At 39.9% G+C, this 12,268-nt stretch overlaps 1 protein-coding gene across 1 annotated transcript in view; it reads right to left on the bottom strand.

Moving 5' to 3' along the window:
- The window catches only part of LOC149263254 (uncharacterized), a 463,048-nt gene extending 452,649 nt beyond the window's left edge, over positions 1-10,399 (bottom strand). Inside the window, exon 1 of the mRNA XM_089425983.1 lies at positions 10,126-10,399. The gene's annotated coding sequence lies outside the window, so the exon portion shown is untranslated. The remainder of the gene's footprint in view (positions 1-10,125) is intronic.
- Between the last annotated feature and the right edge of the window lie 1,869 nt (positions 10,400-12,268).

Here is a 12,268-nt window from a genome sequence, read left to right as displayed (position 1 = left end):
TGGTTTGACATGTTGCTCCCCCATATTTTGCACCCATAGAGGATAATCAGCACCACTAATACACCAAAGAGGGTTTTCTTAGTCTTCCAATCCCATAGTTCTGCTTGTCTACATCTGTTTTGAAGGAGGTAAGAAGCTTTCCACCCTCCTTGTATTCTCTTTGTTCTACTTGTACTCATCTACCACCTCCAAGGGGTTGCCCTCAAAGAGAAAAGTACCCTGATGTTTCTTTCTTTTCAAAGAAAAAATCATGACTTTAGTTTTGCTGGTATTTACTTGCATTCCCACCTCTTGACAAAAGAGTTCCAGAGCTTTCAAGTGTTCTCTCAAACCTAGTGCCAATTTAGCGATAAGAATAAGGTCATCTGCATATAAAAGTAGTTTCACCACATATCTTGCCAGTTGGATGCCTTCTCCTTTGGTATTGTTTATCCACTCTTCAAGCTTATCAATATATAAACCAAATAATGTGGGAGAAAGAGGACATCCTTGTTTGACTCCTATGTCACTATCAAAGCATTCAGACATGCCTTCCTTTGTTCTGATTCTGGCTCTAACCCTCTCATAAAGTTTATGAACAACTGCCCTATATTCTTTTGGGGCCTTTAGTTCTTCCATTTTGTACCATAGTTTATCTCTAGGGACAGTCTCGAAGGCTTTTTTGAAGTCAACAAAACAACAAAATGCTTCCCCACCTTGGTTGTCCCAAACTTTTTCAATGAAGTGCCTTGGGGTGATGCAATGATCAATGGTAAAATGTTTAGGCCTAAAGCTCGCATGTCCCTTTGCTCTTTTTCCCTTTTTTTATGCCCATTCGTTGATTCTGCGCTCTAGCATGCTCCCAAAAAGTTTTCCAAGAAGAGGGTTGATCATAATAGTACGGTAGTTAGAAGGGTTATTGATATCTCCGGTTTTGTGAAGAGGTATAACAACATTGGTTGTCCACTCAACTGGAAATCTATCTTGATTAACTCTGTTAAATATCTCCTTGATGTGTGGGGCTAGAAGCTTCATTCCCCATTTTAAAAATTATGCTTGTAAATTGTCAATGTCCTGTGCCTTGCCATTTGCCAGTTTCTTTATACTTTGTTCAATATCAGCAACCGAAAATAGCTTTGTTGAGGAGACAATTATGGGAGGCTTACTTTTCTCATTTGTCCGCTCATACAAAAGTTTTGCATAGTCTAACCACTGAGCCTCTGTGATATTGTTTTCTATTTGCTTTTTCTTTTGTTGTAGTTCCTTCCAGAAACCTTTGGGATTATGTTTTCCCAAAGAAATTAATTCCTTCCTTCTTGAAATCACATAACTTTCTTTCTTTGATTTTATCAATTGTTTATATATAATCTTGTTTTCTTTGCTTGACTTTTCTTTGAGAAATCTTTTCGCATCCTTGCATTCTTTATCATACCAAGGATTAGTTGGGAAGGTATTTGCGATCCTCTTCATAGGCCTAGATCTCTTACATACCTTTAAAGCTTTGTGTATTAAGGGGATCAACATACTACTACAAACATATCTTTTATCTCTTCTGTTATCCTTGCAGCCCCTATTGTTGTTTTTGGCCAGCTGGAGGTGTTCTTTAAGAGCAACCCTAAATAGCTCCTGATTTTCTTGGTTTAAGATAATTCTCCCATGTTCTAAAACTTTCTTGTGTGAATGATGGGGATGTTCCCCCTTTCGATCTTTTGTATTTATACCAAGCTTAATAAGAAGAGGCAAATGGTCAGAGTCTAGCTCTATAGGGCAACACTCAATATTAAAGTTCAACAACTTGGAAATAGACCTTTGAGAGCATATAACATAGTCTATTGTGTTTTGCCCGTTGTATGTTTTACAAGTAATACTATTGGACTTCGACCAATTTTTCATGCCATTACATATAACCATGTCATTTAGGCTACAAAGGCCTAATAGTTCTGCTCCAAAGTGCGAAACCTTCCCTTTCCCATCTTGTGATGTCCTCCTCCAAGGGTGCTCTTCATTCTCTCTAAGCCATAGTGGATTGTTATCCTCTCCCATTTTGCTACCCAACTGAATAGATTGATTGTTTGTTGTTCTAGCATTAAAATCACCAATTAGGAATATTTCTCCCTTAGTACTAAAGTTTGAAATATCTTTTTTCAATGCTGCATATGGGTCTTCACTATCTAGGTTCCTTTTTTTGTAGAATTTTGAGCTTTTTGGAGCAAAATAACAAACAACCAGCCATATTGTTGCGTCCATCTCTGTTATTTTCAGCCATATAAATTGTTTATTTGGGTCTTCTTTCTCCAATTTTATAATCCTAGTCCATATTTCTTTTATTAGGACTGTTATTCCTCCATGTCCTTTACCTGATTTTGTTTCTTCATTCCAAACAAAGATTTTAGTGTATCCTTTGAAGTCTGGAATTCTACATCCATTGTGTTCATGTGTTTCCATAAGGCAAATAATGTCTTTACCCTCAGCTATGGGCCCCAACCTCGGTCCCCTTCTCCATGGATAACCTCTGCAATTCCAGCTTACCATGTTTAGGTACTCCTGTGGGGCCCTGAATCCCTATTTCTTGTGTGTTACTCTATCAGTGACTTGGGCTTTCCCGTTTTTCAACCATGCCCACTTTCCTGCCTCTCTTGTTGACTTTACTTTCTCCCATTCTTTCCTCCTTTCTTCTTGTTGGATGAGTGTTAAGTCTTCATCTAAGTAGATACGAGTGCCTTTAAGCAACCCTCTATTCTTTAATATTCTCGCCTTGTCCTCCATGCATCTCAAAGTAACTCTCACATGTCTATCCCTTCCTACTCCCATAATCTTTCCTATCCTGTTTTCCTATTGAATCTTGCTTGTCCAATGCAACTCCCCCTTGAGAAAATCCCTTACTAGAATATATGTTCTCTCTTTTTCCCCAAAGTCTTTCAAACTTTTGATGATGATATTTGTCGCTTATTCTTTTCTGTCCCTTTCCTCTCTTATTTGTCTCTTGATTTATTTTTCTATAATTTCCTTTTGTTCACTTGTCAGTGCTTTTACCACCTGAGCCCAAGATTTAGCCTCTTTTATTTGCTCCATTAACTTGTTTTCTCTTATTTCCATGTCTACCATTACTGACTGGAACTTTTCCATCTGATTTGTGCTAGTGGCTCTCGTTGGCTCTAATCGTTTTTTTTTTTTCCGTTGCTTTTGTTTGTTCAATTTCTTGCTTTAAGTTGATTAGCTCTTGTTGCCCTTTCTCCATTTTGTTTTGTAGGCTTCTTACCTGTTCTTTTAACAACTTGTTCTCTCTTTCAATCCTCCCCTTAGCTTTTGTGATTTCTTTTATCTGGTTGCCTTCTTGCTGTACCTTCACCTCTAAAATTTCAATCTTTTTTTTCGCAGTCATGAGCTCATTTACATATAGTTCTGGAGACCATACTAAAGGTGAGGTTGTGGGACTGTATAAGTCTTTGTTGCTTTGAAGATCATCCTTACTCTTCCCTTTGTTTAATGCATAGGTTTCAATTCTGATTTGCTTTGTTTTGTATGTTTCTTGGGAGGGGAGTGTTAGGATATTCCGACACATAGGATATAGTTAAGTTCAACTTGGTCTAGTATAGAGTTAGGTTAGAGTTAGGTAAAGTGTGTTTCTTTACCGTTGTACATTTTGTAACTTACAATCCGACGGTCACGATATGTAGTGATCCGACGGTTCACTCTCACCTCGGTATTACCGACACTTGATCCGTGGCTTGACACCCGATTGGTCCATGAGTTCTATTTAAAGCGCATGGAGGGTCATTGTTCGGGTAATCCGTGCATGAGAGAAGCTTATGTAAATTTTCATTCTTTGATTAATAAATTGCCTGTAGTACCCACGCTGGGACAGGCCGTGGACTGTTTCCCTCCTTGCACTCTGAGGGTTTTAACCACGTCAAAATACTGGAGTATTGATTTGAGATCTGGTTGTGAGCGGTGTCCTTTTGGTATTCTTTCTGTGGAACTTACCCTGTAAATTCCTACATGGTATCAGAGCTATTTGAGGGCCGCGTCCGTTGGTGATCCAAATCTGAAGCCGGTAGAACTGCATGCGGCTGTCGTTTCCTAGATCTGCTGTTTCTGACTGCTTTCGGGCCGAGAGGACTGCTCTGTTGCGTTCGGAGCATCTGTTCCAGTGAGGAACCCCTTTCGTTTCACGCGAAAAGGTTTCCGGTAGCCCTAGCTGCGTCATTTTTCAGATCGGGAGGTATACAGTGTTTTTTTTGCAGTTTACTGTTATTTTCTCTCTGCTTATTTCGGTCTCAGTTTATTTAGCATTTTTTTAACCGGATCTATACCTTTCATTTCTGCGTATGCTCTTTGCCCTGCGACTCTGTGCGATCTGGGCAAATCAGAAACAGAAAGGAAGGATTTTTCTCATGCGTATGCTCTTTTCCCTGCACCTTAGTGTGATCTCGGAAAATCAGAAACATTGAGAAAAATATTTAGTTTTTCGGCTAAAGCTAACTTTGAGATTTTTTTTAAAATTTCTAGTTTTTTGGCTAAAGCTAACTTCGAGCCGTAAGGTTCGTTTTTCTTTGCATATTCGTGTTGGGTTTTGTGTTTTGTGTTTTGTAGGGAAAAAGAGCTTTCTCAAGGCAAGCACGCAAACCAAGGCCCCCCCCCCCTCTCTCTCTCTCTCTCTCTCTCTCAAATTTTTTGTATAGATCAATTGGTTCAAAGCTATTTTAAGAGAGTAGAGGTCTTGGGTTCAAGTCTCCATTTTGTGGGGGCGGATTTTTTCATTCCCGCACATTCGCGCACTTTGCCGGCAACGTCAACATTTTTTTTTCAAAAAGCCATAACTTCTTCATCCGGAAGCCTTTTTCAGAGCCGTTTTTTTTAAAACCGCCTATTTTTTCGAGATCTATCCATTGGAACACTTACTTTCAGCATCTTCAGCTTCAGTTTTTTAAAAAAAATGGAAAGTCCATGCCAAGTCATTCTTGACAGCACTAACTACTTCCAATGGGTAGCCTACATGGGAGATTTACTTAGAAGTAAAGGTCTCTACAGAATAGCCACAGACCAAGAGAAGAAACCAAAAGATGAAGACAAGGCGGCAAAATGGGAAAATAGACAAGATCAAGCACGTGGTTTGATAGGGATGTCTGTTTCTCCTGATCTTAGATTCCACATTGCAGAACTTGAGACTCCTCATGAAGCATTAGAAAAACTTGCTAAAGTTTTTGGAATTAAAAATGAAATTAGAGCCCATCAACTTGAAAATGAGCTGCTTACTTTGGATCCTAATAATTTTTCTTGCATTGAAGATTTCTTGTCCAAATTCAAGACCCTTAGATATCTCTTGGAAGGTGTTAAAGTTAAGAAAGAAGATGGTAACCTTATTTATTCCATCCTTACTAAGTTGGGACCAGCCTACTCTGTATTTGTTTCCACTTTCCATTCTACAAGAGAAGCTTTCATTTGTCAAGGACAAGAATACAAGGCCCCTTCCTTTGACTCCTTTTGTGATTCCTTAATAAGAGAACAAGAAAAACTCTTACACCTTGGTCTTCTTAATCTTGGAAACTCTTCCACGAAAGCGTTAGCCGCCCAGCAGCAACCAAATTCAAAGAATCCTAAGAAGTCATATCCTCAAAAGAATGGTCCTAAACCATCTCAGCCTCAAAATGAAAGATCATTTCAGCAAAATGATAAGACCAATAAAAACAAATGGAAGAAGACTGATAGACATTGTAACTTTTGTAATCGAGATGGCCACTTAGAATCTAAATGCTTTAAGAAGATGGAAGCCTTGGAAGCCGCAATGAAGAAACATAACATCCATGTGGAGCCTACTTCAACTTCAACTTCCGGAATGGCACTTTCTGCATGTCATTATCAATCATCTCAGTCTGGTTATGCATTAAATGTATCTTCTTCTTCTTCTCATTCTCATGAGTGGCTCATTGATTCTGGAGCCTCTTGTCACATGGCCAAAAACCAAGCCATGTTTTCTTCTTTAAATGATTGTAACACCAAAAATATATATATTGGTGATGATAGATCTCTTAATGTTGTAGGGACTGGAACTGTTCATCTAGACAATGGTCAGTTTAATGATGTATTATGTGTTCCAACCTTATCCTGCAACCTTCTATCTGTCTATCAGATAACTCATTCAGGTGAAGGTAAAATTGTTGAATTTTCACCTCATGATGTTGTAATCAAGGATCTAAAAGATCCTAAACAGATTCTAGCTACTGGTCTTGCTGATGATTCCAAAAGGTTGTATAAGTTTCACAACTTTGGGTCATCCAATCTTCCCTCAGTATTTGTTGCTCATAATGATGAAGTGAGCAAACTTTGGCATGAGCGATTTGGTCACTTAAACTATCGCTCCCTTCAGCATCTATGTAAAGAAAATATGGTGACAGGTCTTCCTATGGTATCTTGCAGAGATGGTGTTTGTTCCGGATGTGTACTCGGAAAACATCATCGGGACAGTTTTGACAAACGTGCCTCTTGGCACGCCTCAGCCCCTTTACAGCTTGTGCACAGTGATTTATGTGGTCCTCTTCCTGTTGCTTCATTCTCTGGCTGCAAGTACTTCTTAACTTTCATTGATGATTTCTCCAGACGCACTTGGGTATACTTCTTAAAACTCAAGAGCGAAGTATTTAACACTTTTTTGGCCTTCAAAGCCTTTGTTGAAAAACAATCTGGACATCAAATTCTTAAGCTAAGAACTGATAATGGTGGAGAATATGTTAAAAACACATTCATCAACTTTTGCACCGAAAATGGAATTCAAATGCAACATACTGTTCCATACACTCCACAACAAAATGGTGTAGCTGAAAGGAAAAATCGCACCTTAAAGGAAATGGCTAATTGTATGCTGCAATCTAAAGGACTCAGTCTTAGTTTTTGGGCCGAAGCAATTAATTGTGCAAATTATATAATCAATCGCACTCCTACTAAGGTTCTAGAGAATATCACTCCAGAAGAAGCTTGGAGTTCCATTAAACCAGATGTAAGTCACTTTCGTGTGTTTGGAAGTGAAGCATGGGCCCATATTCCAGATGAAAAGCATAAAGCTTTAGAACCTAAGAGTGAGAAATGTACTTTTGTTGGATATTCTGAAGATGTAAAAGGTTATAGACTTATTCCATTTAAGTCCAAAAATGTTATCATTAGAAGAGATGTAAAATTTGATGAAAATAAATCGGCCTGCGAGCCTAGTCCGGCGGATGTGCCACCTCTTCCTATCTCTTCTACTTTTGAAAACATTTCTTCTTCAGATGATGAAAGCGAGGATGATAATCCTCCCCCACCTTCTCAGGATCCTCAACTTCCAAGATGGGTCCGTGCTACTCGGGATGCAGCAGGTGATCTTGCCGGTGATCCTACAGATCAGCGACGTACACGTTCTCAGTTTGAAAGAGCCTCTTCTTTACTGGCTCAAGCTCCAGTAAATCATGATCCTGACACTTTTGCAGAAGCTTCAGGCCATCCACATTGGGAAGCAGCTATGAATGAAGAATATCATTCATTGATGACAAATGATACATGGGATCTTGTTCCTCTACCAAAGGGACGCAAACTTGTTAGATGTAAATGGGTTTACAGAACCAAGTATGGACCAGATGGGAAAGTTGATAAACATAAAGCTCGTCTCGTTGCTAAGGGCTTTTCACAGGTTGAAGGCATTGACTACACTGAAACCTTCTCCCCTGTTGCCAAAATGAACTCTATCCGCCTTGTTCTTTCCCTTGCTGCCTCTTTAAAATGGGAAGTCCATCAGATGGATGTTAAATCTGCCTTCTTGCATGGGGACTTGCAGGAAGAAATCTATATGGAACAACCCATTGGCTTCATACAAACAGACTCCAGCCTTGTTTGTCGACTTAAGAAATCCCTTTATGGCCTCAAGCAAGCTCCTCGGGCTTGGTATGCCAAAATGGATAGCTTTCTTTTAGAATCTGGCTTTTCTAGGTGTCATTCTGACAATACTGTCTACACCAAGAAAGTGGGCAACTCTCTTATCATCCTTGTTCTTTATGTTGATGATCTTATTCTTACTGGTAGTGATCCCAACCTTATAAACCATGTGAAGTCAAGCCTTAAAAAGAAATTTGAAATGACAGACTTAGGACACTTACACTATTTTCTCGGTCTTCAAGTCTTGCAATCCCAAGAGGGTATTTTCCTTTCCCAGTCCAAGTATGCTTGTGATATTCTTCGTCATTTTCACATGGAAGACTGTAAGCCAGCCCCTTCTCCCTTTCAGTCTGGAGTCAAACTTTCAGTCTCTTGTACTTCTCCTGAAGTTGATGCTACCTTATACCGTCAACTTGTCGGAAAACTCTTGTATTTAACCCATACTCGTCCTGATCTTTCCTTTGCTGTTGGCCTTGTTGCTCGTTTTATGCAAAACCCCCGTGAAAGTCATTGGAAAGCAGCTAAAAGAATACTTCGTTATGTTCGAGGTACAGTACAGTTTGGGATTCATTACAGTGCCAAAGCAGCTCCTCTGTTAGTTGGTTTCACTGATTCTGATTGGGCTGGTGACCCTGATGATCGGAAGTCTACTGCCGGTTATGTCTTCACTCTTGGTTCAGGACCTATTACATGGGCTTGTAAGAAACAGGCTGCCATTTCTCTTTCGTCAGCAGAAGCAGAGTATCGTGGTGCCGTGGAAGCTAGTAAGGAAGCCTTGTGGCTTCGTCAGATCCTATCAGAGTTTGGCTTTGAGCAGCAGCATCCAACCACACTTTGGTGTGATAATCAAAGTGCCATTCAGCTATGCAAAGATCCAGTCCAGCATCAGCGCAGCAAACACATTGAACTACACATGCACTTCATCAGAAAGCTCATTCATGACCATGTTCTTGAAGTGCAATATTGTCCAACAGATGATCAGGTTGCAGACATCTTCACAAAGGCTCTCACAGAGGCGAAGTTCACTAAACTTCGATATATGCTTGGAGTTCAGGAAGTTGTCACTAAGGGGGGATAGGCTCTAGTGCCTCCTTCCTTCTCCTATTGTGTCATATTTGTAAATCCTTCAATCCTATCCCAAGTTGTTCTTAAGGGGGGATGTTAGGATATTCCGACACATAGGATATAGTTAAGTTCAACTTGGTCTAGTATAGAGTTAGGTTAGAGTTAGGTAAAGTGTGTTTCTTTACCGTTGTACATTTTGTAACTTACAATCCGACGGTCACGATATGTAGTGATCTGACGGTTCACTCTCACCTCGGTATTACCGACACTTGATCCGTGGCTTGACACCCGATTGGTCCATGAGTTCTATTTAAAGCGCATGGAGGGTCATTGTTCGGGTAATCCGTGCATGAGAGAAGCTTATGTAAATTTTCATTCTTTGATTAATAAATTGCCTGTAGTACCCACGTTGGGACAGGCCGTGGACTGTTTCCCTCCTTGCACTCTGAGGGTTTTAACCACGTCAAAATACTGGTGTATTGATTTGAGATCTGGTTGTGAGCGGTGTCCTTTTGGTATTCTTTCTGTGGAACTTACCCTGTAAATTCCTACAGGGAGTGCCTCCCTTTTTTTGCCTTTGTTACCTCCTTGGTCAATTTGTTTCACTATTGAAAGTCCCCTTATAGTTGCTATCCCAATGTTGTTTTTTGTTACTTTTGGTAAGATCATGATGAATCTTTTTTCCTGCAACTCTTTCCTTTTACTAATTTGCCTGCGCTTTAATATCCTCAAATATTGCTTCTCATTTACAAAGATCCACTTATCAGTTGGGTTGTTTGTGTTAACCTGTTGAAACTATGGGAAAAGGGGTTTCCATTCCAAGTCATAATATGTCCCTATAGACATTTTCACGGCCTCACATCGGTTTGAAGACCATTTTCCTAATCCAAAATTGTGAGGGGATATGGTTTCGGCTGAAATTTGGTTTTTACTAGCAGCAGAACTAGAATCCCCTGTTTTAACATTGCTTTGACCCACTTCACGCATGAACATGGATTTAAATGACACTTTGATGTTGTCTATTGGAGCTCAAAATTGATTTTCAAACCAAGTAATAAAAGTTAAAATTTCTATTTCAAAAAAGACACGAGAAAGAGAAAAATGGAGCAGACATATTCCCGCAGTTCTGTGCAGTGGTCCCACACAAGCACTCTCGGTCGTATAAAGCATAGCACTTACCTGTCGTTGAAGATCCCCGTCCCTTTAGAAAACCGGGCCAAACTCCCTGGTCACACTGATCGTAGATATCTGCTCACTCTGCACTGGAATCACCGCACTGGAACCCCTGCTCACGCTGCTCACTGGAGAATCCCTGGAGAAACCCAGTCCACGCTGCCTCACACTGCTCTATGCTCACGTTGTCTCTGCCTCTGTGCTCACGAAACCCTGTTCACGCTGCCTCACGCTGCTCACTGGAGAAACCCTGGGGAAACGTTCTTCTCGCTGCCTCGCTGCTCGCTCCGATGGCCAATTTATTTGCAAAGGGTTGAATTGCGTTGTGGGAGGTAGAAATTATTTACCCTAGGCCGAATGAGTCATGAAACCCATTATTTTCTAAGTGTTGAATTAATCCCTTGGAGGTCGAGGATTTGGAGAATCGAGGCTCTATGGGGCGAGTTCATCGTGGTCGAATTGTCAAAAGAAGGGAAAAATCCCTTGATGGGTATGCTGCAACTGTGGGTCGAAATGTTGAGGTCCTGTAACAGACGCAAGACGAATTGTTGGGTTGCAACCTGAACATCCGCATTCTCACAGAGCGTGGTCATAATAGTGCAGCCTGTGCAGGAAGGGCCGAGTTTCCTCGTTCATCAAGTGGGCAAATAAAAGGGCAAAAGCTCCAAAATCGTCAGTGGTAACTGAGAGTTGAGAAGGGCAGCAACAAAACCTGAATTGTGAGGCTGAGATTTGGGTATTTCAGCGTTGAAGCCAAGTTGCCTTGTTGGGAAATGAAAGGGCCGAAATCTTCGCTGGTAACTAAGAGTTGAGGAGGCCGACAACCAACTCTGATTTGTGAGGCCGATATTTGGGTATTTCAACTTTGAATTACAAAGGTGCCATTTTGTGGTCGCAGAGATCTTCGCTGGTAACTAAGAGTTGAGAAGGCCGACAACAAACTCTGATTTGTGAGGCCAATGTTTGGGTATTTCAACTTTGAATTACAAAGGGGCCATTTTGTTGTCGTAGAGGAGTTAAGGGCGAGTTCCATTTCCTGGGAGCAAACAAAAAGCCCTTGATAATTTTTTACTGTCTTACAGCAAAAGCTCTGGATTCAATATCTACAGGCAACTAGAAATTTAATGTTCAAGTAGAAAATTATGTTGAGAACGGTTTACCAGTGTTGCCACAAAATTGGCATATGTTTTAAGAATTTCCTCTGTTGTATGTAATTGCACACAAGAGTAAACGAAATATCTTTTAGAGAAATTTAAGTGCTATTTGTTTATTTAGGAATTAATTCGATGGGGACATTATAGTGTTCCTTTAAGACTATTGATACCGCTGACATGTGGAGATATGCCATAAGGATTTAGTATAAAAACGATACAAGAAATAATAATACTAGTACATTTATATTTATAAATTAAATAGTTATCTGTTAGAGAATTTGGAACACTAGTACAAAGTGTAGGTGGTAAACACCTTACAAATTTGAAACAGAAAAAACAATTTGGAAGTCTTTGGTTTCATCCATTAAATTGTGTATATGATGAAGAATATTCTCCGACTATTGAATCAAGACTATCCATACATTTGATCTTTTAAGGAATTGAAATTTTGGAAGCCCTATTGTGAAATAGACCATGCCTATTGACATAACCATAATGTGGAAAGAAGAAGAAATAAATTATTTTAACGTCCACAAGGCTAAAGATAGCCTATGGGACAGATTGCTTCTTCATCTGCTTGATGTATTCGGCCTTTTTTCTGTGAAGCTTCACAATAAATGCTCTCAGCTTCTTGACAAACCCCTCACTAAATAGATTATCCCAAGAGCTAGCTGCCAACATATCTACATAACTTTCCGGCCTCACATTCTAAAATGAAATGTTTTTCTGTTTCCACTTTTCCGGAAGAACAAAAAATGCATACCCTTTCCTCCCACACTTCCTTTGGCCTTTTCCAGCGCCCAATTTCACAACAGAGTTGATGAGAATTAGTCTTTAACCGAGCAATAAGAATTTTGGCTCTCCAAGAGATATTGGCCTCTATGTATGCTTTTGGTTGATGATTATGAGTGGGATTAAACACTTCAATGTAGTAATTTTTCTTTCTTCCTAGCTCCTTATCCCAAGTACGTTTGTGGAACTTTTCCATAACAAAA

Source organism: Pinus tabuliformis, chromosome 6 (assembly GCF_031772625.1).
Source record: "Pinus tabuliformis cultivar Carrire ecotype Pingquan chromosome 6, CPIR1, whole genome shotgun sequence".
Lineage (NCBI taxonomy): Eukaryota > Viridiplantae > Streptophyta > Pinopsida > Pinales > Pinaceae > Pinus > Pinus tabuliformis.
Note: the sequence above shows the minus strand (reverse complement) of the source record. Positions and strands in the feature narration are given on the sequence as shown.